Raw genomic sequence first — 25071 nt, forward strand, 5'->3', positions numbered from 1 at the left:
TAGCACCGACAACCACCTTCTGTTCAGGTACGATCACATTCTTTATCCGAACTGGGTTAACAAATCCTTGGTGTGTTAGTTTTCTCTCATCTCTTTATCTTTTGCTTGTGGTTTATGTTGTATAATTGGTTACTAGATTGGATAAAGGTATATTGTTGTTGTTACTTGAGACTACTTTGATATTGGTTGCTACTTTCCTTTTTCCTCCACACATTTAAGTTTATTGGTGTGAGATTTGAGTCTGAACTCGCAACAATTCGCTCCAACCGTTGGGCAAAGGGGTGAAATGGTTAAGTGGGAATGGGTTCAAAGTGTGACTGTAACGCCCGTCTTAATTATTTGATTATTTAGAAATATATTTATATATATGATTTAAGTGACTTTCATGATTGATATGTGTGAATTTTATGATTCATGAAGTTGAGTGGATTATATGATTTATAAATAAATTATGTGGGGTATATGATGTTGTGAAGTTGTTATGTTGTTATGTTGTTATGACTTATTTTATTATTAAATAAAATAAGATATGAAAATAAAATAAAAATATTAGAATTTGGGCTGTGATGTGAAAAGAGCATTTTTAGAGGTGTAAAGAGAAATTAGAGTGAGGTTATGAATAGAAGGAGTTAGGTTGAGAAAAGTTTTTTAGGCAGAACGTACGTTTTTGGAGAAAAGGGAGAAAAAGTCAGAAAGAGAGAAGAACAAGAGGAGGCTGTCGATTTTCTTCAATTACCAGGTAAGGGTGAGACTAACTTTCAATATTATTAAGGATATAGTTCTGTAGAATGAGTTTAGCATGATTAGGTTGAGTTTTGGTGAGAATTGGGAATTAGGTTTAAGACCGATTTTGATGATTGAACCATGAAAAGATGTTAGATTGATGCAAAATCAGTGTACAGACCTTAGATATTGCCTAAGATGATAATTAGATGTTATTTGGATGAAAGAATCATGAAGATGGGTGAAAAGTTGTAATTTTTAGGTTTCTGGCCGTACTGACATTCATCGCTCGCAACTGCGAGCTAGGAACCAGAGCTTGCCACTGCGAGCAACACAACTCGCAACTGCGAGTGATCTGTAAGCTCACCATTGCGAGCAGGATAGCTCGCCATTGCGAGCAAGGACTTTAGGAATCCCAGAGTGCACGCTTTGCTCGCCATTGCGAGCAAAGTTACTCGCCACTGCGAGTTAGGCTGTTAGTTGCCCAAAATTGTCCCGATGCGATTCTTTCACACGTGTAGTCGTGAGTTGACCTTAGAAGTAAGAAAGAGGGTTGTTTATGATACTTCCAGAAGTTCCAGAAGTCTGTTCAGGTGACTGAGATTAGTAGTGATGATGCATGAGTGATATTATGATGTTTTATGATATTTATGCTGATGTAATTCATTCCTTAGATGGTGTTAATGCATTCAAGTATTATTATATGATGTATCTTGCTGCTGTTTTCTGCTGTTGACTGTTAATGTCTTGAAGTTGCATGAGTCGGTCTAAGTCGTCAGAATTTAAGAAGTTGTCCATGATTATGAGTTGTATAAGATGTTCACGTTGTTGTCTAAGTTGTTGTAAGATTGATTCCATTTGCATACTCATTAAAGTTGGGGTCTTTAGGCCCGGCATCCTTTGTGCTCATTAAAGTCTGGGGCTTTAGGCCCGGCAGCCTTTGTCCTCATTAAAGTTGGGGGCTTTAGGCCCGGCAGCCTTTGTGCTCACATGTCGAGAGCCTAATTATGCTCATTTACGTTGCTGAATGGTACCACATGCATTTACATATCAAGAAGTTTCACGATGGTTTAAAGTTGTTGAGTTGTTAAGTTGATAAGAGTTGCATTGTTAAGTTGAGTCGTGTTGTCGAGTCAAGTGTTAAGTTGAACACGATATTTAATGATGATGATATATGATGATGGTATTCGATTATGAAATGATGGTATGCTAAATGATAAATGTTTGATATGTTAATAAAGTTTTATGTTGCTAAATGCATTTTAATGAATTATATGCTTAATTTATTGACTGTGAAATCTCACCCCTTCTGCTTGAAAATGTTGCCCTTCGTATGGGTAACTTGTAGGTAATAAAGACTAGAGGCGTACGTGAGTGGACTCCTCACATTTTGTCTGGGTGCTCTGATACGTAACGGGATGGGGGCTTGCTTTTACTTCTGTTCCTTACGTGTCTTTAAGAACTTTTTATGAATAAATGCCGAACTAAAATTATGAGATTTCGGATTAGGCCTGCGTGCCAAGACTTTTAGTATGTTGAACTATTTTCCGCTGCATGATTTTAGATTTTTGATGTAAAATATTGAGAGATAATTCTTATTATCCATTTTTATGATTTTCAAGAAGTATGTGACATTCCGTTATGATTTAAAATACTCTGATTTTAAATGAAATTTTTATGTTGGGAAAAACGGGGTGTTACAATTGGTATCAGAGCAGGTCGGTCCGTCCGGCCAAGTAGTGAGTCAAGTTGTGTCATTTTAGCAATTGGAATACCATTATTATGTTATTCTAAACGTTGTGTGTTGTGTAGTGAAGAAGAGTAGACCTGGAGGCTGCAAACCTTATCTGTTACAAGAGGACTAGAATGGCTGGAAGAAATGATGCTGCGATTGCTGCTGCGTTAAAAGTTGTGGCCTAAGCTGTGGGACAACATCCGAATGCTGGTGATGGTGTTAATGCTGAAGTGAGAATGTTGGAGACCTTTCTGAGAAATCATCCTCCCACTTTCAAAGGAAGGTACGACCCTGATGGAGCCCAGACATGGCTCAAGGAGATTGAAAGAGTTTTCAGAGTTATGCAATGTACTAATGATCAGAAGGTGTGTTTTGGTACGCACATGCTGGCTGAGGAAGCTGATGACTGGTGGGTGATCTTCCAACCTACCCTAGAGCGGGATGATGCAGTTATTACTTGGGCTGTGTTTAAGAGAGAGTTCCTAAACAGATATTTTCCTGAAGATGTTCGCGGAAGAAAAGAGATCGAGTTCCTTGAGCTGAAGCAAGGAAACATGTCGGTGACAGAGTATGCAACAAAGTTTGTGGAGCTGGCTCAGTTCTATCCACACTATACTGGGGACAATGCTGAGTTCTCTAAGTGTATCAAGTTTGAGAATGGTTTGCGTGCTGATATTAAGCGGGCCATTGGTTACCAACAGATCCGTGACTTTTCTGCTTTGGTGAGCAGATGCAGAATCTATGAAGATGATAGCAAAGCTCATTATAAGATTATGAGTGAGAAGAGGGGTAAGGGCCAGCAAAGTCGCCCAAAGCCTTACAGTGCTCTTGCTGACAAGGGAAAAGGAAGAGCTAATAATGAAAGAAGGTCAAATAAGAAAGATGCTGGTGTTGAGATTGTTTGTTTCACTTGCGGCGAGAAAGGCCATAAGAGTAATGCTTGCACTAAGGATATTAAACGATGATTTCGCTATGGTAGTAAAGGACATACTCTTGCAGAGTGTAAGCATGGAGACGTTGTGTGTTTTAACTGCAATGAAGAGGGACATATTGGGTCTCAATGCAAGAATTCGAAGAAGGCTCAGATCAGAGGGAAAGTGTTTGCTTTGACTGGTACTCAGACTGAAAATGAGGATCGTTTGATCAGAGGTACTTGTTATATTAACAATACTCCTTTAGTTGCTATTATTGATACTGGTGTTACACATTGTTTTGTTGCTTTTGATTGTGCTTCTAAGTTGGGCCTTGCTATGTCTGATATGAATGGAGAAATGGTTGTCGAAACTCCAGCTAAGGGTTCGGTGACCACTTCTCTTGTTTGTTTACGGTGTCCCTTGTCTATGTTTGATCGTGATTTTGAGATTGATTTAGTTTGCCTACCTTTGAGTGGAATGGATGTGATTCTGGGTATGAACTGGTTAGAGTACAATCATGTCCTCATTAATTGTTTTAGTAAATCGGTGCGTTTCTCTTCTGCTGAAGAGGAAAGTGGAGCGGAATTTTTGTCTACCAAGCAGCTGAAGCAATTAGAACGCGATGGAATCTTGATGTTTTCCTTGATGGCATCCTTATCTTTGGAGAATCAAGCAGTGATTGATAAGTTGCAAGTGGTGTGCGATTTTCCTGAAGTTTTTCCTGATGAAATTCCTGATGTACCGCAGGAGATAGAGGTGGAATTTTCTATTGATCTTGTTCCGGGAACGAAGCATGTGTCTTTGACACCTTATCGTATGTCAGCTTCTGAGTTGGCTGAGTTGAAGAAACAGTTGGAAGATGTACTTGATAAGAAGTTTATAAGACCGAGTGTTTCACCTTGGGGAGCGCCGGTATTGTTGGTTAAGAAGAAGGATGGTAGTATGAGGTTATGTATTGACTATCGACAGTTGAACAAAGTAACTATAAAGAATAGATATCCACTTCCTAGAATTGATGACTTGATGGATTAATTAGTGGGTGCACGTGTGTTCAGTAAGATTGACTTGAGGTCGGGTTACCACCAGATTAAAGTAAGAGATGAAGATATGCAGAAGACGGCCTTTAGGACGCGATATGGACATTATGAATATAAGGTGATGCCTTTTGGTGTAAGTAATGCGCCTGGCGTGTTTATGGAGTATATGAATCACATTTTTCATGCATTTTTGGATCGCTTCGTGGTTGTGTTCATCGATGATATCCTGATTTACTCTAAGACAGAAGAAGAACATGCGGAACATTTGAAGATTGTCTTGCAAGTGATGAAAGAGAAAAAGTTGTATGCTAAATTGTCTAAGTGTGAATTCTAGTTGAATGAGGTAAGTTTTCTTGGCCATGTTATTTCTAGTAGTGGTATTGCGCTCGATCCATCTAAAGTTGAAGCAGTATCACAATGGGAGACTCCTAAGTCAGTTACAGAGATTAGAAGTTTTTTTGGGTTTGGCAGGTTACTACCGAAGATTTATAGAAGGATTTTCTAAGTTAGCACTTCCGTTAACACAGCTGACGTGTAAAGGTAAAACCTTTGTGTGGGATGTTCATTGTGAGAACAATTTTAATGAATTGAAGAAGCGTTTGACGACGGCTCCAGTTTTGATTTTGCCAAAACCTGATGAACCTTTTATGGTGTATTGTGATGCGTCCAAATTGGGCTTAGGCGGTGTGCTTATGCAGATGGTAAAGTGGTTGCTTATGCCTCAAGACAGTTGAGAACTCATGAACGAAATTATCCTACTCATGATCTGGAGTTAGCTGTAGTTGTATTTGTGCTTAAGATTTGGAGACATTACTTGTATGGTTCGAGATTTGAGGTGTTTAGTGATCACAAGAGGGAATTTGTTTGATCAGAAGGAATTGAATATGAGACAGCGAAGGTGGCTTGAATTGTTGAAAGATTATGACTTTAGTTTGAATTACCATCCGGGTAAAGCCAATGTTGTTGCGGATGCCTTAAGTAGGAAGAGTTTACATATGTCTGCTATGATGGTGAAGGAATTTGAATTGCTTGAACAGTTTAGAGATATGAGCTTAGTTTGTGAAATGTCGTCTCGGAGCGTTAAGCTAGGAATGCTGAAAATTGATAATGATTTCTTTAAAGATATTAAAGATGCGCAGAAAGCTGATGTTAAGTTTGTGGACTTGTTGGTTGCTAGTAACCAAACTGAAGATAGTGACTTTAAGGTAGATGATCAAGGTGTGTTGAGGTTTCGAGGTAGGGTTTCTATTCCAGACAATGATGAGATAAAGAAGATGATTCTTGAAGAGAGTCATAGGAGTAGCTTAAGTATTCATCCGGGGGCTACAAAGATGTATCATGACTTGAAGAAGTTGTTTTGGTGGTCTGGATTGAAACGTGATGTAGCACAATTTGTGTACTCTTGTCTGATTTGTCAGAAGTCGAAGGTAGAGCATCAGAAACCTGCTGGATTTATGACACCGTTAGATGTACCAGAGTGGAAATGGGATAGTATATCCATGGATTTTGTGACGAGTTTGCCGAACACTCCTAAAGGGAATGACGCCATTTGGGTGATTGTTGATAGATTGACGAAGTCGACACACTTCATTCCGATCAATATCAGTTTTCCGGTAGCTCAGTTGGCGGAAATTTATATTCGAGACATTGTGAAGTTGCATGGTGTACCTTCAAGCATTGTGTCAGATAGAGACCCAAGATTTACTTCGTGATTTTGGAAGAGTTTGCAAGAGGCTTTAGGCTCTAAGTTGAGATTGAGTTCGGCTTATCATCCCCAAACAGATGGTCAGTCGGAAAGAACGATTCAGTCACTCGAAGATTTGTTGAGAGTATGTGTACTTGAGCAAGGTGGAACTTGGGATAGTCATCTCCCGTTGATAGAGTTCACTTATAATAACAGTTATCATTCAAGTATTGGGATGGCGCCTTTCGAGGCTTTGTATGGTCGGAGGTGTAGGACTCCGTTGTGTTGGTTTGAGACAGGTGAAAGTGTGGTTTTAGGACCAGAAATTGTTCAACAGACTACTGAGAAGGTGAAAATGATTCAAGAGAAGATGAAAGCGTCGCAGAGTCGACAAAAGAGTTACCATGATAAGCGTAAGAAAGACCTTGAGTTTCAAGAGGGAGACCATGTGTTCTTGAGAGTTACTCCAACGATCGGTGTTGGTCGTGCATTGAAGTCAAGGAAGTTGACTCCAAAGTTTATTGGTCCTTATCAGATATCCGAGAGGATTGGCACGGTGGCTTATAGAGTTGGCTTACCACCGCAGCTGAGGAAGTATGTTTCAGACCCGTCCCATGTGATTCATAGTGATGATGTGCAAGTTAGAGAAAACCTTACGGTGGAGACTTTACCTTTGAGGATTGATGATCGCAAGATGAAGACGTTGAGAGGCAAAGAGACACCTCTAGTGAGAGTTGTTTGGAGTGGAACGACTGGTGAAAGCTTGACATGGGAGCTAGAGAGTAAGATGATGGAGTCTTACCCAGAGTTGTTTGCTTGAGGTAAATTTTCGAGGACGAAAATTCTATAAGTTGGGGAGAGTTGTAACGTCCGTCTTCATTATTTGATTATTTAGAAATATATTTATATATATGATTTAAGTGACTTTCATGATTGATATGTGTGAATTTTATGATTCATGAAGTTGAGTGGTTTATATGATTTATAAATAAATTATGTGGGGTATATGATGTTGTGAAGTTGTTATGTTGTTATGACTTATTTTATTATTAAATAAAATAAGATATGAAAATAAAATAAAAATATTAGAATTTGGGCTGTGATGTGAAAAGAGCATTTTTAGAGGTGTAAAGAGAAATTAGAGTGAGGTTATGAATAGAAGGAGTTAGGTTGAGAAAAGTTTTTTAGACAGAACGTACGTTTTTGGAGAAAAGGGAGAAAAAGTCAGAAAGAGAGAAGAACAAGATGAGCCTGTCGATTTTCTTCAATTACCAGGTAAGGGTGAGACTAACTTTCAATATTATTAAGGATATAGTTCTGTAGAATGAGTTTAGCATGATTAGGTTGAGTTTTGGTGAGAATTGGGAATTAGGTTTAAGACCGATTTTGATGATTGAACCATGAAAAGATGTTAGATTGATGCAAAATCAGTGTACATACCTTAGATACTGCCTAAGATGATAATTAGATGCTATTTGGATGAAAGAATCATGAAGATAGGTGAAAAGTTGTAATTTTTAGGTTTCTGGCCGTATTGACATTCATCGCTCGCAACTGCGAGCAAGAACACTCGCAACTGCGAGCTAGAAACCAGAGCTCGCCACTGCGAGCAACACAACTCGCAACTGTGAGTGATCTGTAAGCTCGCCATTGCGAGCAGGATAGCTCGCCATTGCGAGCAAGGACTTTAGGAATCCCAGAGTGCACGCTTTGCTCGCCATTGCGAGCAAAGTTACTCGCCACTGCGAGTTAGGCTGTTAGTTGCCCAAAATTGTCCCGATGCGATCCTTTCGCACGTGTAGTTGTGAGTTGACCTTAGAAGTAGGAAAGAGGGTTGTTTAGGATACCTCCAGAAGTTCCAAAAGTCTGTTCAGGTGACTGAGATTAGTAGTGATGATGCATGAGTGATATTATGATGTTTTATGATATTTATGCTGATGTAATTCATTCCTTAGATGGTGTTAATGCATTCAAGTATTATTATATGTTGTATCTTGCTGCTGTTTTCTGCTGTTGACTGTTAATGTCTTGAAGTTGCATGAGTAGGTCTAAGTCGTCAGAATTTAAGAAGTTATCCATGATTATGAGTTGTATAAGATGTTCACGTTGTTGTCTAAGTTGTTGTAAGATTGAGTCCATTTGCATACTCATTAAAGTTGGGGTCTTTAGGCCCGGCGGCCTTTGTGCTCATTAAAGTTTGGGGCTTTAGGCCCGGCAGCCTTTGTGCTCAATAAAGTTGGGGGCTTTAGGCCCGGCAGCCTTTGTGGTCACATATCGAGAGCCTAATTACGCTCATTTACGTTGCTGAATGGTACCACATGCATTTGCATATCAAGAAGTTTCACGATGGTTTAAAGTTGTTGAGTTGTTAAGTTGATAAGAGTTGCATTGTTAAGTTGAGTCGTGTTGTCGAGTCAAGTGTTAAGTTGAACATGATGTTTAATGATGATGATATATGATGATGGTATTCGATTATGAAATGATGGTATGCTAAATGATAAATGTTTGATATGTTAATAAAGTTTTATGTTGCTAAATGCATTTTAATGAATTATATGCTTAATTTATTGACTGTGAAATCCCACCCCTTCTGCTTGAAAATGTTGCCCTTCGTATGGGTAACTTGCAGGTAATAAAGACTAGAGGCATACGTGAGTGGACTCCTCACATTTTGTCTAGGTGCTCTGATACGTAACGGGATGGGGGCTTGCTTTTACTTCTGTTCCTTACGTGTCTTTACGAACTTTTTATGAATAAATGCCGAACTAAAATTATGAGATTTCGGATTAGGCCTGCGTGCCAAGACTTTTAGTATGTTGAACTATTTTCCGCTGCATGATTTTAGATTTTTGATGTCAAATATTGAGAGATAATTCTTATTATCCATTTTTATGATTTTCAAGAAGTATGTGACATTCCGTTATGATTTAAAATAGTCTGATTTTAAATGAAATTTTTATGTTGGGAAAAACGGGGTGTTACAGTGACACCGAAAAATTTACCAGAGATAATGATTTTAGGTTATGAAATGTAAATATGCAAGCGATTTTAATACAACAGAAGTGTGCATAAGCTTTAATGGGTAAAGGTTCATTGTTGGTCACAATTTCACAAGTAGAGAAGACTGAGATGATGGACAAGGCTAGGAGTGTCATTATCTTGTGCCGTGGGGATATAGTTTTGAGGATGTCGTGAAGGAAGTTATTGCGACCTCGATGTCGTCAAGGTTAAATTCGTTGTATATGACCAAGTTGTTGCCCCATAGACCATTTTTGAAACAACAACTATATTCCTTTAGGATGGTGGAGTCCAAAACAATCACAAAGCACCGGACAAAGTTCAATAAAATCCTTAATGATTTGGAAAACATTGAGGATGAAGACAAGACTCTACTCTAGTTGTGTGCTTTACCTAGGCAAGCAAAGACATTATTAACTTAGAGTAAGTCTAAGCAGCGTTGAGAACTAAGGAGTTAACCAAGTTCAAAGATTTAAGATCTGATGATATGTGGTCTATATATAGACCACATACATTATTTATTGAATGAATTTAAAAAGTTAATTTTTGTTTATAATAGTGACCGGAGGCCGTATATATATATATATATATATATATATATATATATATATATATATATATATATATGTATAATCAAAAAAGAATTAAAGAATAGAATTTCACTCATATGTGATTTGCGGTGTATAACATTTCTCTCCTGGGTTTCCGTCTGATTGTCCTTTGACTAAACGTTGACCTTGTGAGTGCTTGTTCCTCGATGCGGTTGATTGTTGAATCAATCTGATCGTTTTTGTGTCTCCATTAATCTTTTATTTCCTATTCTGTCGTTGGTGTTCTGTCCCGTTTCATTTGTGATCGGATTCTTAAGATCTCTGATTTCCTTCTTTGAGTTCCTTTTGTTTGGACCCGATTCTGAATGGGGCTAAGTTTCATGTACGTTGATTTTGTTTGATGTTCTATCCTTCAAGTCCTCAGATCTGGCTGTTACCTTGGCTTTTATGTATCAAAATCATATTAATGAGAAGATATTATTTTGCTGTAGAATGGTTCAATTGGGGGCGACATATATTGGGCACTATGATTCTAATTTCCAACTCTCTTAATGATAGGATTATGGGAGATAGGATCTGGGCCAAAGTCAAACAGAGCTTTCAAGGTGGGAAATTAGGCATTACGAAATTTTCAAATATTCAAAGATACATGATTCATTACAACAGATATGACGTTGAAATTTGGCATCCCAATTTCAAGGATATGTCATTAGAATCAGAGTATTACTCTCCTTTAATGCTCTCACATTTTCTGAAACCAAGAAGATTTGGAGGGATTTTTCAATGCTGTAAGTTTAATCCGAGAAGATTTGTTGGGATTGCTCAGCCTTATGAAGTTAACGACCTGATGCTTTATAAGGAATGGTCTTCACAATTCAGAGAATATCACTTTCAACTCATGCAATCAACTTTCATACAACTTCTGTTCACTGTTGTTTGTGTGTGTTGTGTCACATTTACCATGGAAAATTTCAATGTTGATATTAATGATTCACCAAATGCATCCTCAGCTGGATCCTCTGATTTGTCTCAAGAGGCTTTGCTTGAGCTGTGCGTTGTTGGGAAGCTGTTGACTGACAAGTCGGTGCGGTTCCAATTCATGCAGGAGAGACTTTCAAAACTTTGGCGTCCTGGCCAAGGTGTTACCATTGATCAGGTGGAAGAGAACAAATTCATATTCCAATTTTATCACCAATGGGATATGGAAAGAATCCTACAAGAAGGGCCATGGACGTTTGATGGCTTTCTGCTGGTGCTTAGGAAGGTCAACATTGGTGAAGCTATTGCTGACACAGTCCTAGATGAGGTTGAAATATGGGCTCAGGTATTTAATATCCCCTTTGGTTTTATGCATGAGGACCTGGCGTATCTGGTTGGATGTCATATGGGGCGCTATGTCTCATATGATATCAATAATTATTATGGACCCTGGCGGATGTACATGCGTATTCGTGTGGCCCTGAATGTCAATGAGCCGCTGAAGACATGTATGGTGTTCGAGAAAGAAGATGGTAATGCTGTCAATCTGTCATTTAAATACGAGAAACTTGGTGTATTTTGCTATTGCTGTGGTATCTTGGGACATACTGATCAATATTGTCCTAAGAGACTAGAACCTGGTTTTGTGGATGGTGTGCAACTGTGGGGCAAGTTCTTGAATCCGAGTAATCGTTCTGTTGGCGGGGGTGTAACTGTGAATAAATGGTTGCGTGGTGGTAGAATGGCTGGTCGTGGCGACCGTAATGATGGAGGACGAGGTACTGGTAGTAGTAATGGCGTTGCTGATGTTAATGAAGGTCCTTTCAATGTGGTGGTGATGGGCCCTTCCAGCGAGCATGCCCTGTTTGGAAGAGTTAAAATCATACGTGGTAGGGGCTTTACTTTTCACAGGTTAGTCACAAGTGTTATTGGTCCTAATGGGGGAGGTGAAGGTCAGTGGGTTCCTTTTAATCTGAACAATACAAACATTCAAAACCAAGTCACTATTAGAAGGTTAGTTAATGGTATGACTGCTGCTAATGCTGGAGGTGCTTCTGCAAGTTCTCTGAATACTAATGCTAACCCAACACATCAGCAAACAACTCTCATGCTAACAGGGAATACAGGTAATAATTCAGCAGGAAATGATGGGAGCTTGAGATTGATTGGCTGCAACCAAGTGACTAGTTCTGAATTCTCCATAACTGATGGGGCTCTGCTGAATGAAGGAGATGCTGGACAAACTTCTGAACCAGGGCGGGTGGTGTGCGCAAGTAAGAAGAAACCGGTATTGACAAGACACATTTCTGCTGGACCATTGGTGATAAGGGATGGCCCACGTGATTTACAGGTTGTGCAGACACAAAATACACAATGTGAAGGTAAAGGTAAAGCAAAAGAAGCATCTGGCCCTGCTCTGAAAAAGAGAATTCGACCCAGTACAACTCAGGCAGATAATGCAAGCATGGTGGCTGTACTTGAACAGGAAGCAAGTGATATGGTGCTGGACTATGTGAATGAAGGTAGTGCTGTTGAAGTGAACTCTGTAACTCTGCAAAACAACCCTTTATTTACTGAAACAATTGTAATGGCGGAGGCTGAAAATCAGCCCCGCCAGCAGCCATGAAAATAATTAGTTGGAATTGTAGGGGGTTGGGTAGTCCCCGTACAATTCCTAGTTTAAAATACCTTGTCCGTGTTTATAAACCGGATATCCTCTATCTTTGTGAAACTATCTCTAAAAGTAATAAAACTGAGGAATTAAAGTATGTTTTGGGGTTTGATTTCTGTTTTACTGTGAATAAACAAGGTCAGAGTGGTGGTCTTGTTTTGTACTGGAATTCGTCGGTTAACTGCTCAATTTCTAATTACTCAAATAATCACATAGATGCTGAGATAACAGATACTAATAAAGGTAAGTGGCGTCTTACTGGATATTATGGTTTCCCTAATAATAGCAGAAGACGGGAGGCATGGAATTTTTTGAGACAATTTGCAAATGTTTCAAATTTACCGTGGTGTATAATAGGGGACTTCAATGATATTCTTTCTCCTCATGAGAAGAAGGGTAATAATGAAAGGGCGAATTGGCTTATCAATGGTTTTAGAAATGCTGTTTGTGATTCTGGGCTGGCTGATGTACATACAGAAGGTTACCTTTATACATGGTTTAAAAGTCTTGGCACCACCAGAGCTGTTGAGGAACGTCTTGATCGCGCTCTTGCTACTGAAAACTGGCAAATTCAGTACCCTGATGCAGTTCTTGAGAATCTGCCAGCACCTTCTCCGGATCACTACGCTATTATGCTCTCATGTGAGTCAATATCCAATAACAGAAGAGTGTTGCCTCGGTTCAGATTTGAGAACGCCTGGTTAGCTGATCCCGGCTTTAGTAGTTTCGTCACTGATAAGTGGAGTTCCTATGGAGTTTGCCCGATTGTTGATAAGTTGGAATATTGTGCTTCTGATCTCACAGACTGTAGCAGAAACAATTTTCATAATTTGAAGCGTGAAATAAATACTTGTCGCCAGAAAATTGATAGAATGAGGAGTCAGGTGGATAGTGATAATATTCATCAGTTTAATGAATTGAGGAGGCGTATGACTCAGCTGTTAATTCAAGAGGATGCTTTTTGGCGTCAAAGAGCGAAGACTCACTGGTTACGGGATGGAGACCTTAATACTAAGTTCTTCCATGCTGCGGCTTCTTCAAGACGGAAAATTAACAAAATTCATTCGTTGTTGGATCCAGATAACAACCGGATTACTGATGAAAATCAATTGTGTGATGTTGCTCGAAATTATTTTGTTGATTTGTTTCAGGAACAGATTAGTGACACCGAGCCGGTCATTGAGGCTATTGAAGCTTCGATTTCCATTGAAGATAACAACAACCTGTCAGCACCTTTTGTGATTTCTGAATTTAAAGAAGCTCTTTTTTCCATGAAGGCAGATAAGTGTCCGGGGCCAGACGGATTCAATCCTGGTTTTATCCAAAAATTTTGGGCATCTTGTGGCGAAGAATTATTCCACCAGTGTTGTCAATGGTTAGAAACAAGTAGCTTCCCTCCAACTCTCAATGCGACTATCATAGCTCTTATTCCGAAGGGTGAGTCTCAAACTTCTATGAAAGACTGGAGACCTATAGCATTATGTAATGTGATTTATAAGGTGGTAGCCAAAGTGTTAGCAAATCGTCTCAAAGTTGTCTTAAATAAGTGCATTTCTGATAGTCAATCTGCATTTGTTCCGGGTCGATCTATCCTAGATAATGCTATGGCAGCCATAGAGATCATTCATTATATGAAGTCTAAAGTCAAAGGTACATTGGGAGATGTTGCTCTTAAGCTTGATATAAGTAAAGCGTACGACAGAATTGATTGGAGTTATCTGAAAAGGGTTATGATAAAAATGGGTTTTTCTGATAGATGGATAAATTGGGTTATGATGTGCATCGAAACTGTTGATTATTCTGTTCTTGTTAACGGTACTAGTGCTGGTCCGATTATACCAGGTAGAGGGTTGAGACAAGGTGACCCTCTTTCACCTTATCTCTTTATCATATGTGCATAAGGGTTATCAGCTCTCATCAGGAAGGCAGAGGCTAGAGGAGATATTAATGGGGTAAAGATTTGTACCAGGGCACCAATTGTTTCCCATTTACTGTTTGCGGACGACTGCTTCTTATTCTTTCGAGCAAACACTAATCAAGCTGAGAAAATGAAGCAAATTTTGGAAGTTTAGGAAAAAGCATCAGGTCAAGCAGTTAACCTCCAGAAATCAGAAATCTTTTGCAGCAGAAATGTTTCGACCGCGGATCATAATAGTATAGCTAATATTCTTGGAGTTCAAGCTGTATTGGGCACTGGTAAGTATCTTGGTCTGCCATCTATGATAGGACGAAGCAAGAAAGCAACTTTTAATTTCATTAAGGATAGGGTGTGGAAGAAGATTAACTCGTGGAGCAGTAAATGTCTCTCCAAAGCAGGTCGAGAAGTTTTAATTAAATCTGTTCTACAGTTTATTCCCACATATTTTATGAGTTTATTCACTTTACCGTCATCTCTTTGTGATGAGATTGAAAAGATGATGAATTCATTCTGGTGGGGTCATTCAGGAGCTCAAAATAAAGGTATCCATTGGATGTCATGGGACAGATTATCTATGCACAAAAAAGATGGAGGCATGGGATTCAAGAGTTTAGGGACTTTTAATCTTGCTATGCTTGGTAAGCAGGGGTGGAGAATTATGACTAATCCTCAAACACTTATAGCTAGAATGTACAAAGCAAGATACTTTCCGCATAGTAATTTTTTTGAATCTTCCTTGGGGCATAATCCAAGTTTTGTTTGGAGAAGTATTTGTAATGCTAAATTCATTCTTAGAGCGGGAAGCAGGTGGAAGATAGGTGATGGGTCCTCAATTCCAATTTGGAATAATAACTGGCTTGTTGGTAATGGATACCTTACACTTCAAAATCACGGTTCAACACCCTTTGATAATCTCAAAGTTTCGGATTGTATTATTCCGGAAGCTAAAGCTTGGAATGTTTCTTTCTTACTTTCTATTTTTGATCAACATATAGTGAATCAGGTGGTGAATACGCCTTTGTATCCCTCAGTTCATGATGATAGGCTTGTTTGGACGAAGGAAAACAACGGTGAGTATTCTGTCAGAAGTGCATATAAAATGTGTATGCAAGAATTACTTGATGTGAATCATTTTAAGGCACAAGGACACTGGGATCTGATCTGGAAGCTTAAAATTCCTCCCAAGGTGAAAAATTTCATATGGCGTGTTTGTCGAAACACTTTACCAACACGTTTACGCATTAAAGACAAAGGGGTTAATTGTGATCTGACTTGTGCTTTATGCAATCTGGTGGAGGAAGACAGTCTTCACCTTTTCTTTCGTTGCCCTGGTAGCTGCAATATTTGGAGCATGTGTGATTTCTTTAATACTGCAAATAATGTGATAAATCAAGGCCAGGATAGTGCAAGTGTTATTTTCCAATTGTTGCAGGTGTTAAATGCTGATGAGGCAGCGCTGTTCTGTTGCATTCTTTGGAGCATTTGGAAGCAACGGAATAACAAGGTTTGGAATGATGTGATTGAAGCGCAGGTTATTGTTCTGGAACGTGCAAAAATACTTTTACAAGACTGGAAAGCAGCTAAATCCTATCAGCAACAACCTTCAAAGATACATAATACCGCTGGCACTTCAAAGTGGAAGAAACCAGCTGCAGGTCGATATAAATGCAATATCGATGCCTCTTTCTCTAAGCACTTAAACAAGGTTGGTATAGGAATGTGTATAAGAGATGACACAGGTACGTTTGTCTTGGCTAAAACTGAATGGTTTAGTCTGATTTGTGAAGTCCATATAGGAGAAGCTCTTGGTTTATTATCTGCTCTAGAATGGGTTCAAGAGCTTAATCTTGGTCCGATGGATTTTGAGATGGATGCGAAAAAGGTTGTTGATAAGTTCTTATCGACAAATCATGATGCAACTGAGTTCGGAAATATCATTCAAAATTGTCAATCTCTTTTTAGGAATTATTATGAAAACTCTAAGGTAGAGTTTGTACGGAGACAAGCAAATGAGGCAGCTCATGCTTTAGCTAAGGCGGCTACATTGTCAGCTAGTTTCCAGTTATTATATGAAATACCAGATTGTATTGAACACATATTGATTAATGAAATGCTTTAAGCTTCTTCTCTTCAAAAAAAAAAAAGAATTAAAGAAAAAAAAAAGGATATAACGTGAGAAAACGTTATAGTGAGAAAACGTTATAGTCCAACCAATAACATCTCCAAATCTTACTCCATCTTTTCATTTTCAAGAAAGTCCTACCACTGGTTCATTCCATTTGGCAGTCTCCCGAAAGGAAAGTTTGACAATTCAAAGTTGCAAGTTGTGACTAATTTAGTGACCATCCAATACGTTTTCATTTAATTTTCGGTATCCGGTCTTATTCCGTCTTTACTACTCCTTTCAGTCTTTTTTTGTCAAGCTTTTTTCAGAAAGGCAAACAAATGTGGTAGAACCATTGATAAGAAGTTCAAAGAAATTTCATCATAAAATTTATATATCCAACCTATCAAAACATCAAAAACCAATTTTTTTCTAAATGAAAGTTATCAATTGATTTAATTTTTTAATCCTTAATAAAAAACTTATTTTTTTTAAAGGTACTATTCCTCACAATTCTTTATATAAAAGACAAATGAGTCAATAGAAGTTGATGTATTTAGTAATTATTATGAATTAAATACATCAATTTTTTTTAAGGAAAAATACATCAATTTTTGTTGGTTCTTTTATTTCTTATAAAAATGACCAAATAAAGTATTTAATTACCTGCTATGCTAACAAGTGCGAACACTTGTTAAGAAAATTAAAAATAGTAGTTTTACATTAAAAATATTTTTTTAAAAAATAATATGCTATGCTAACTAATGCAAACTTTTAAAAAATTGAAATCATCATTTTTTACCACTTTCCAACACAACATTACTATTTTTGTTCCTTTAACCAATGTCTTAAAGACACTCTTAAAAACATGTCTCCAAGGAATATTAAAGTTGAATTTCCTAGTAAAGAGAAATATTGTGTTGAATTTCCTCTCAAAAATCATTCAAACAATGAAATTTACCTAGACAAAGTTTAATTTTCTCAAAATTTACTTTACCTCAAATTATTCTCTCATTCAAACATACTCTAAAGGTAAAGTTACTTAAACTATAACTTTAAGCTTACAAATAAAAATAATAATTCATTGAATTTTCTTTACAAAATGCCTCATATAACAAAAAAAAAAAGACTCATATTTTAAAATCATCTAGACTTCACTTACTGTTAATTTTTTTGGAATAAAACTTGTTTAACATCAAATTATTACATTTTTTGGAAACTTGTAAACAAAAAAACATTTTTTGTGGCGAACGAACATAAAAAAAAACATTTTTTTGTGGCGAACGAACATAATATTACTTGTGAAGGTAGGGTACTTGTGAAGGTAGGGTACATAATATTACTTGTGAAGGTAGGGTACTTGTGAAGGTAGGGTATTTTGGTGGTAGTGGGGTTTGAACCTCGGACCTTGCATATATTATGCATTGTCCATACCAACTGAGCTAAGCTCACATGGATTGTGAAGGTAGGCTATGCATCCATCATCTAGTTATTCAATTGATATGTCATATTTTTGTAATTATATATTTCAAAAAAAAAAAAATTTGGTGGTGGCCGGGAATCGAATCCCAGACCTTGCATAATTTATGCATTGTCCCAACCAACTGAGCTAAGCTCACGAGGACTTATATATTACAAAATGAAATCAAATTTTACATAAGATCGATCCAGGAGATATCGGTATCAAACCCACAATTCAGATTTCAGGGTACTATAGTTTAGTTTTTTTTTTTTTTTTGTTATCAGTTTCCAGGTTTCTTCTCCTAATGATAATCAAATACATTTCCTTTAGAATGACATTTTTTCCACATATAATTTTGAAACCAAAACATTTTGACTTTGAAAACATTATTTTCCCGTCCAATATACGTTCCAACTCGATAAATACAACTTCCATGGCAAGGCAAAATTCAGCAACAAAAATTCTATAGGAATGGCCAACTACCTAAAGAACATAGTTCTTAGTGAAATCACCTTGTTGTATACGGTTTTGTTTCAGCAGCTATTGTTCCCTCTAGTGGTTAACTCTTATGATAATTTAGGCATAAACTGTGGCCACTCCATAGATACAACATTTGAAAATCGAACCTGGGTTGGTGACATTGATGACACCAAACTGTTCTCTATCATTGAACCACAAACTGAATTTTCATCTATCAAAGCCAAACCTAACCCTAACTTTGATTCTGTTAACGAAATTCCGTTCGCCTCAGCACGTATTTCATTTTCCAATTTCACATTCTCATTTCCTTCCGTTGCTAATGGCCCGATTTTTCTTCGCCTTCATTTTTACCCAACATCGTATCAAAACTTTGAAACCTTCGACGCCCTCTTCACTGTCAAAGTTGGAACCAATGTCACCCTTCTCAAAGACTTTAACCCCGCACTTTGGCTTCAAAACGGTACCAAGACAATCACCAAAGAATATTGTCTCAGAATGAAACCAAGTGAGAAGTTAAATATAACTTTCATTCCGAACACCACAAATCAATCAAAGACTTATGCTTTCATAAATGGAATAGAGATCGTGTCCATGCCTTCTTTTCTCTATTACACTAACCTCAATGACTCAAATCATCATTTAAAGTTACTTGGCCTTGAAAACATGAAATACAAAATCGACAGCGACAAAGTGTTGGAGACGGTTTATAGAGTCAGCGTTGGTGATAATCAAGTTCCACCAAGTAATGACACAGGTATGTTTCGTTATTGGGACAACGATTTTCCTCGTTACTTGGAGAAACAGTATCCACTAAGTGTATCAAGTGATTTTGCAAATAATCTCAACTATGTAAACAATACCATTCCAAACTACACTGCACCAAAAGTTGTATACTTAACTGCAAGAAGTTATGGAATCAATGCGACAAAGGATTATAATGTAACTTGGAATTTTGAAGTTGATTCTGCTTTTACTTATTTGGTAAGATTACATTTTTGTGAGTTTGATTGGCATATAAAGAATCAAGGTGATAGAGTTTTTCAGATTTTTATAGATGATAATTTGGCTGAACGAAATGCCGATGTGATTCATTGGAGTGGTGCTCGTATGGTTCCTGTTCATAAGGATTATGTTGTGACTATGCACTCTCCAGAAGGAAGCTCTCAAATTAAAAGAGTTAATCTTTCAATAAAGCTACAACGAGTACCAGAAAATATCTACTCAAAATACCGTGATGTCACATTGAATGGAATCGAGATTTTGAAAATAAGTGACAAAAGGAACAATCTTGCAGGATCAATATCAAAATCCAATGATCTATCTCACCCGCATCAAGTATTGTCAACCAAAACGTCAAAAAAATATAAGATTGTCTTAGCTTCCATCGAGATCACCTTAGTTTCTGTTAGTGTGCTTGTGGTGGGTATCATCATTTATTGGCGATGGCGATGGCTTGATGAGGATTCTATGGAAGATAACTCGTTAGAAACAAAGAGTGAAGGGTTGTCATCTTTACCACCACATTTGTGCCGCTACTTTACAATTGCAGAGATAAAAGCAACCACAAATAACTTTGATGGTGATTTAATCATAGGAGTTGGAGGGTTTGGCAACGTGTATAAAGGTTTCATCGATGGATCCACACCCGTTGCAATAAAACGTCTCAAACCAGGATCTCAGCAAGGGGCCAATGAGTTCATGAACGAGATCGAGTTGCTCTCTCAACTTCGCCACATTCACCTGGTATCCCTCGTTGGATACTGCAACGACAACAAAGAGATGATTCTGATATATGAGTTCATGCAACGTGGTACTCTCTGTGAGTATCTATATGGTTCCAATAACCAACCTCTACTTTGGAAGCAAAGGCTTGAGATTGTATTGGGCGCGGCTAGAGGGCTGAATTATCTTCATGCTGAGGTGAAACACAAGATAATACACCGTGACGTGAAAAGCACCAACATATTGTTGGATGAGAAATGGGTGGCTAAGGTTTCTGACTTCGGGTTATCCAAGGTGGGACCGACGGGGATATCAACAACCCATGTCAGCACGATGGTGAAGGGAAGTCTTGGGTATTTAGATCCTGAGTACTATATGCTCCAAAGACTTACTCTAAAATCAGATGTGTACTCATTCGGTGTGGTTCTTCTTGAGGTATTGTGTGCAAGACCACCTTTGGTTCGCGATTTAGATAAGAAGACGGCTAGTCTAGTTTGTTGGTTTCAAAGATGTTACGATGAAGGTGTTCCAATTAAACAGATCGTAGATCCATTTCTGAGGGATTCTATCACAGATGAATGTTTGAAATATTATTGCAAGTTGGCGTTGAGTTGTTTGCATGATGATGGGACTCAACGACCCTCAATGAATCAAGTGGTTGTGAGTTTGGAGTTTGTGTTGCAGTTGGTGGTGAGTGACGAAGATAGGCAGTTTGGTATGACCAAAAAAGCATGTATGAAAGGTCTATGCTTCTCGCAATTTATGAGTGGTGAGGGGAGTGAGCTGCATTTTGCGAGATCCCACACCTTGAAGGAAAGCAATGCCTCGGCAAGGGAAAGTACTCATGAACACCCTTTCTCTGAAATTGGTAATCAAAGACCACGATCGTATTCATGTCAAAACCTTAGAGTTTATATTTAGCAATTAATATGGAACACCACTTATAGTGTAAACAAATACTTATAAAAAGTGCGAACATATAATATCAAAACTAATAATTTTAGCACTATAGAAAAGATATTGTTTGATCATATATATCTTGATTTTCTAGTGAGTTAGGCCATATAATTTGAAACTAAATAATTTTAGCACCGCAGAAAATGTTGTTTGATCATATCTTCATTTTCAAGTAAGTTAGGCTTTACTATTTTTGATCAATTGAAGTTATGATTATGATTTGAATAAAGTGTTAATGAAATTGATATTTTTTTTCTTCATAATTCAGCTTGAATCAGCCGCCTATTGGGGTTGATCCGCCATCTACCTGGTCAATTGAGTTGTAATGTGGTGTTGGCTTCGGTGAGGTTGATCGTTTTCCCCCGGTGAGACGGAGGGGGGTTGCGTACCTGCACAAGTTTAGGGTAAGAAGTGTCATGCCTGACCCAAGACCGAGGTCTGGGTATAAATAGGGTTAGGTAGGGCTATGCTGACAAACCTTATCCTGACAATTGTACCTGTTGGTAAGGACGTGGGTAACCCTCGGTCTTGGGGAGCTGCCTTCGGCCTGCGTAAGCGTGATCAACCCCCGAACTTCGTGTGAACCTTGGCCTGCACCGTAATCTGGTGGATTTTAGGGTTGTCCATCGTACGGTGTTGCCTGCTTAGTGGACTCGGGTCAGACCCGAGCAGAGCCGGATTGGGCTTTAGTCCAACCTGGAAAAAATTTCAAATCATATCATGCATTATATTGGTGCCTTTTATTATGATACAAATTATGTAATTAGTCTTGTCAAAAAAAAAATTATATAATTAGAAGCATTGGTATAAAATTAAAAAAAAAAAAAAAAACTCGTCCAAAGTCTTCTTGGATCGATAATTCAAATTACTTTAATGCTAACAAGTAACAACAAGGACCCTCGGTTGTAACGCCCTAACTCTATTAAAGCAATAAAACATGCGAATATAGCAATATTCAATAATTAGACGCTACGTCTCAAACTAAACAACAACTTGCATGCATAGATATAAATCTCAACAATCGCAGCGGACATAAAATCATACATCTCCATATCCAGTCAATACATATACCATGGTCAAATACATCATCATGAGAAAATTCTCCAACCTCAACAATCGGTACATCTCAAATACATCAAATAAGTCCAACACAATCAAAGACACTGACTCGCCCTAATCAGAGCCCTAGACTATAACTCCAAAATGATAGCGGAGGCTAACTCCAGCTATCCAAGCACTCACCGCAAGCGGACTACTCCTGCACAGCGTCTACCCATCCATATAGACAGGTAGGCGGTCAAAACCACTGGAGGTTAGTATTACATCAATCATAATCAATATAAATAACTTGATTTAGATAAAACAGTTCAATTCTCAATAATTCATCATGAACATTTAACCTCCACATCCACATTTATATAACAACCTCAATCATTGCAAATATATATGAACATTTAGCACACTCATCCACCACATTCATCATTCAATACAACAGTTAAGACTCATGCAATGTGATATGCCTAAACTCGACACATACATGCATGTGGTACCAAATCTCCTCAAGGTCGTCACCCATGATGCACCAAAAACATCATAATCACCTCAATTGGATATAAAATTCACCACCATCAGTCATGAATGCATGAACATATGACTCGACTACAATGCATATGTTCACACAAACAAATCACCTCACCATCACCAACATTTAGTATATATGCAATCGACAACAATTCACCACCATTTAACATATATACAATCATCAACAACATCCACAATTCAATCAACATATAGTTGTCACACATGTATATACATCATCAATCATCTCCACGTAAATTATATCAACTATCCACAAGGATTCATAAGATAATCGGCTCTTAAAACATTTTCAACAAGGTTCGTCTTTCAAAATCACAACATTAGAAATAATTGAGCATTTAAGCCAAAACCGAGTAAACAAGTTCCAAAGCCTCAACTAAGTATACCTCTAGGCCACATGTGGGTACAGTAGAGGATACTTTGGCGTTTCACTGGCCAAACACGACGAATTCATGAAAATCACAAAGTTCGTCTCTCTTTACCACTTTTCATAAAAATTTCCATTTTCAAATCAAAACAAGTTAGATCCATCACATCATAGTTGGAACACCATAATTGAACTCATAGAGCATAAGTTTGAAGTTAAGAAACATTCCATGAGGTTTGGGTCGACTTAGGAATAGTTATGCGGATTTTTCGTAAAATTTCTCTAAGACATCCTTAGAGTGTTTTCCTCATAACTTAAAATCCAAGAATCATTTTCAAGTCAAACCAAAGCCATTGGAAAGATAACAAGATTATCTAAAACTTCCATGTTTACACCAAAAACAAACAGAAACGAGGGAAAAAGACGCAAAAACGCGAAACAGGGGGTACTGACCTATGCAACTCGCCGTTGCGAGGAACTTTACTCGCGAGGCGAGTAAGCTCCAGGCAGCCCTGATAAGTGTCATAAAAGTGTTAATTTCATGTTATATTTTAAGCACTTTGTGTTGCTTGCTTTTCAAGTAATTGAAGGAAAAGCCGAGAAATAAGTGTTAAATACCTTATTACGCTTTACTTATCATTACTCTATCTTTTTGTGCAGGAATTAGCCTCAAGACACTGATCAAAGACCAAAAATCATGAAAAAGTGCAAAATGGCAGAAGCTGTCCAGCAAGCTTGAAGAAATGGCGCTAATAGCGTATTCTACGCTATTAGCGTGTTCAATGAAGTGTCAAGGTCCAGAGAGATACGCTATTAGCGTATCTGGAGCGAAGCCAAGAAGAAGTCATGAAGAAATACGCTATTAGCGTGATCTACGCTATTAGCGTAAATGCTCCAGAGAACCACGCTATTAGCGTAATTTGGGCGAAGCAGGGCCCAAGGACCAACGTGGCAGAATCTCATTGGCCACCAAATAGGCCGACCTACTTCGCTAATAGCGTGGATTTCGCTATTAGCGTAGGTGCAAAAGTTCAGCCCCTTTAAATAACACTTTTACTTCTCTTTCATGATATACACTATTCCATTAGATATTTTTATAGCATTCTTAGAGAGAGAAATAGGGCTAGTGCATATAGAGTGAGAGTGATTTTTGAAGTTGGATTCTTCTTCCTTTGTGAGACATCACAAGGTGTAATGATTCCTTCCTTTTCAATCCATCCTTGCAAGGCTTCCATGATGATGTGTAGCTAAATATCCTTTGTTGGGATGAGAGGTACTTGATCCTTGCTAACATGTAATCCTTTGATTTAAGCTTACATATGGTTCTAGCAATTTATATTCATTATCGTTGTTATTCTTGTTGTTAATGCTTTCAACGAGATTCAAGATGATTTGGACACAAATTCTTGAATCTAGAGCTAAAGTAGCAATATATCTTAGGTTATGTCATTCTTGACAAGTTTGTTTATATTTGATAATCACCATAATCAAGAGTTTAATGCTTTCGGACACTTAGTCAGGCTGGACACGGTCGATTAAGTTATCCGATCGTCTTTGTGATCGTTTAAGGGATTTGGACACGAATGTTTAAACGATACCTTAGAGTCAATTATATCGCTTTGGACACGAAGGATAGTCTAGAATTGATTGTGATAATATTGGTTATAAAGCTAGAATTCGTATGGATCGTTAGGTTATGTGTGACGCTTGGTTAAGGAACTCTACTCCTAACAAGTTTCAATCCTTATTAATCTCATTTATTTTACTTTTGCAAATAGTTTAACTAGTTGTAAATGAAACAATCAAACACCTCTTTTAACTTAGAATGATAATTGACGTTGAACTATCTGTGACATCGCACTAATCCCTGTGGAGATGATACAAATACTTATCTTGTTTTTTTGATGCAAAACTACAATCATCAAAATGGCGCCGTTGCCGGGGATTGGTGTTTAGATATCATAGATAGGACGATTGATTTATCATTTTAAGCTTTCGTACATAATCCGTAAATATTTTTCTTTACTTTATAGTTGTTTGTACTAACCCCTCTTTGATAAACAAAGAAAAGTTTCTTGTTAGTTATTTCTGTTTCAGGATCATCACCTAGACAAAATCATGGCTGATCATGGTTATAGCAACTTCTACAC

The 25071-nt window shown here is 37.8% G+C and overlaps 1 pseudogene across 1 annotated transcript; it reads left to right on the forward strand.

Moving 5' to 3' along the window:
• The first annotated feature begins 18062 nt into the window (after positions 1 to 18062).
• On the forward strand, positions 18063 to 21099 carry LOC146929977 (receptor-like protein kinase FERONIA pseudogene; annotated as a pseudogene). The gene has a single exon (XR_015006242.1). The product of XR_015006242.1 is annotated as a receptor-like protein kinase FERONIA pseudogene (transcript).
• Positions 21100 to 25071: the final 3972 nt, after the last annotated feature.

The sequence above is a fragment of the Medicago sativa genome, chromosome 4, assembly GCF_051527215.1.
Source record: "Medicago sativa cultivar Bolivia chromosome 4, Bolivia_mono, whole genome shotgun sequence".
Taxonomy (NCBI): Eukaryota; Viridiplantae; Streptophyta; class Magnoliopsida; order Fabales; family Fabaceae; genus Medicago; species Medicago sativa.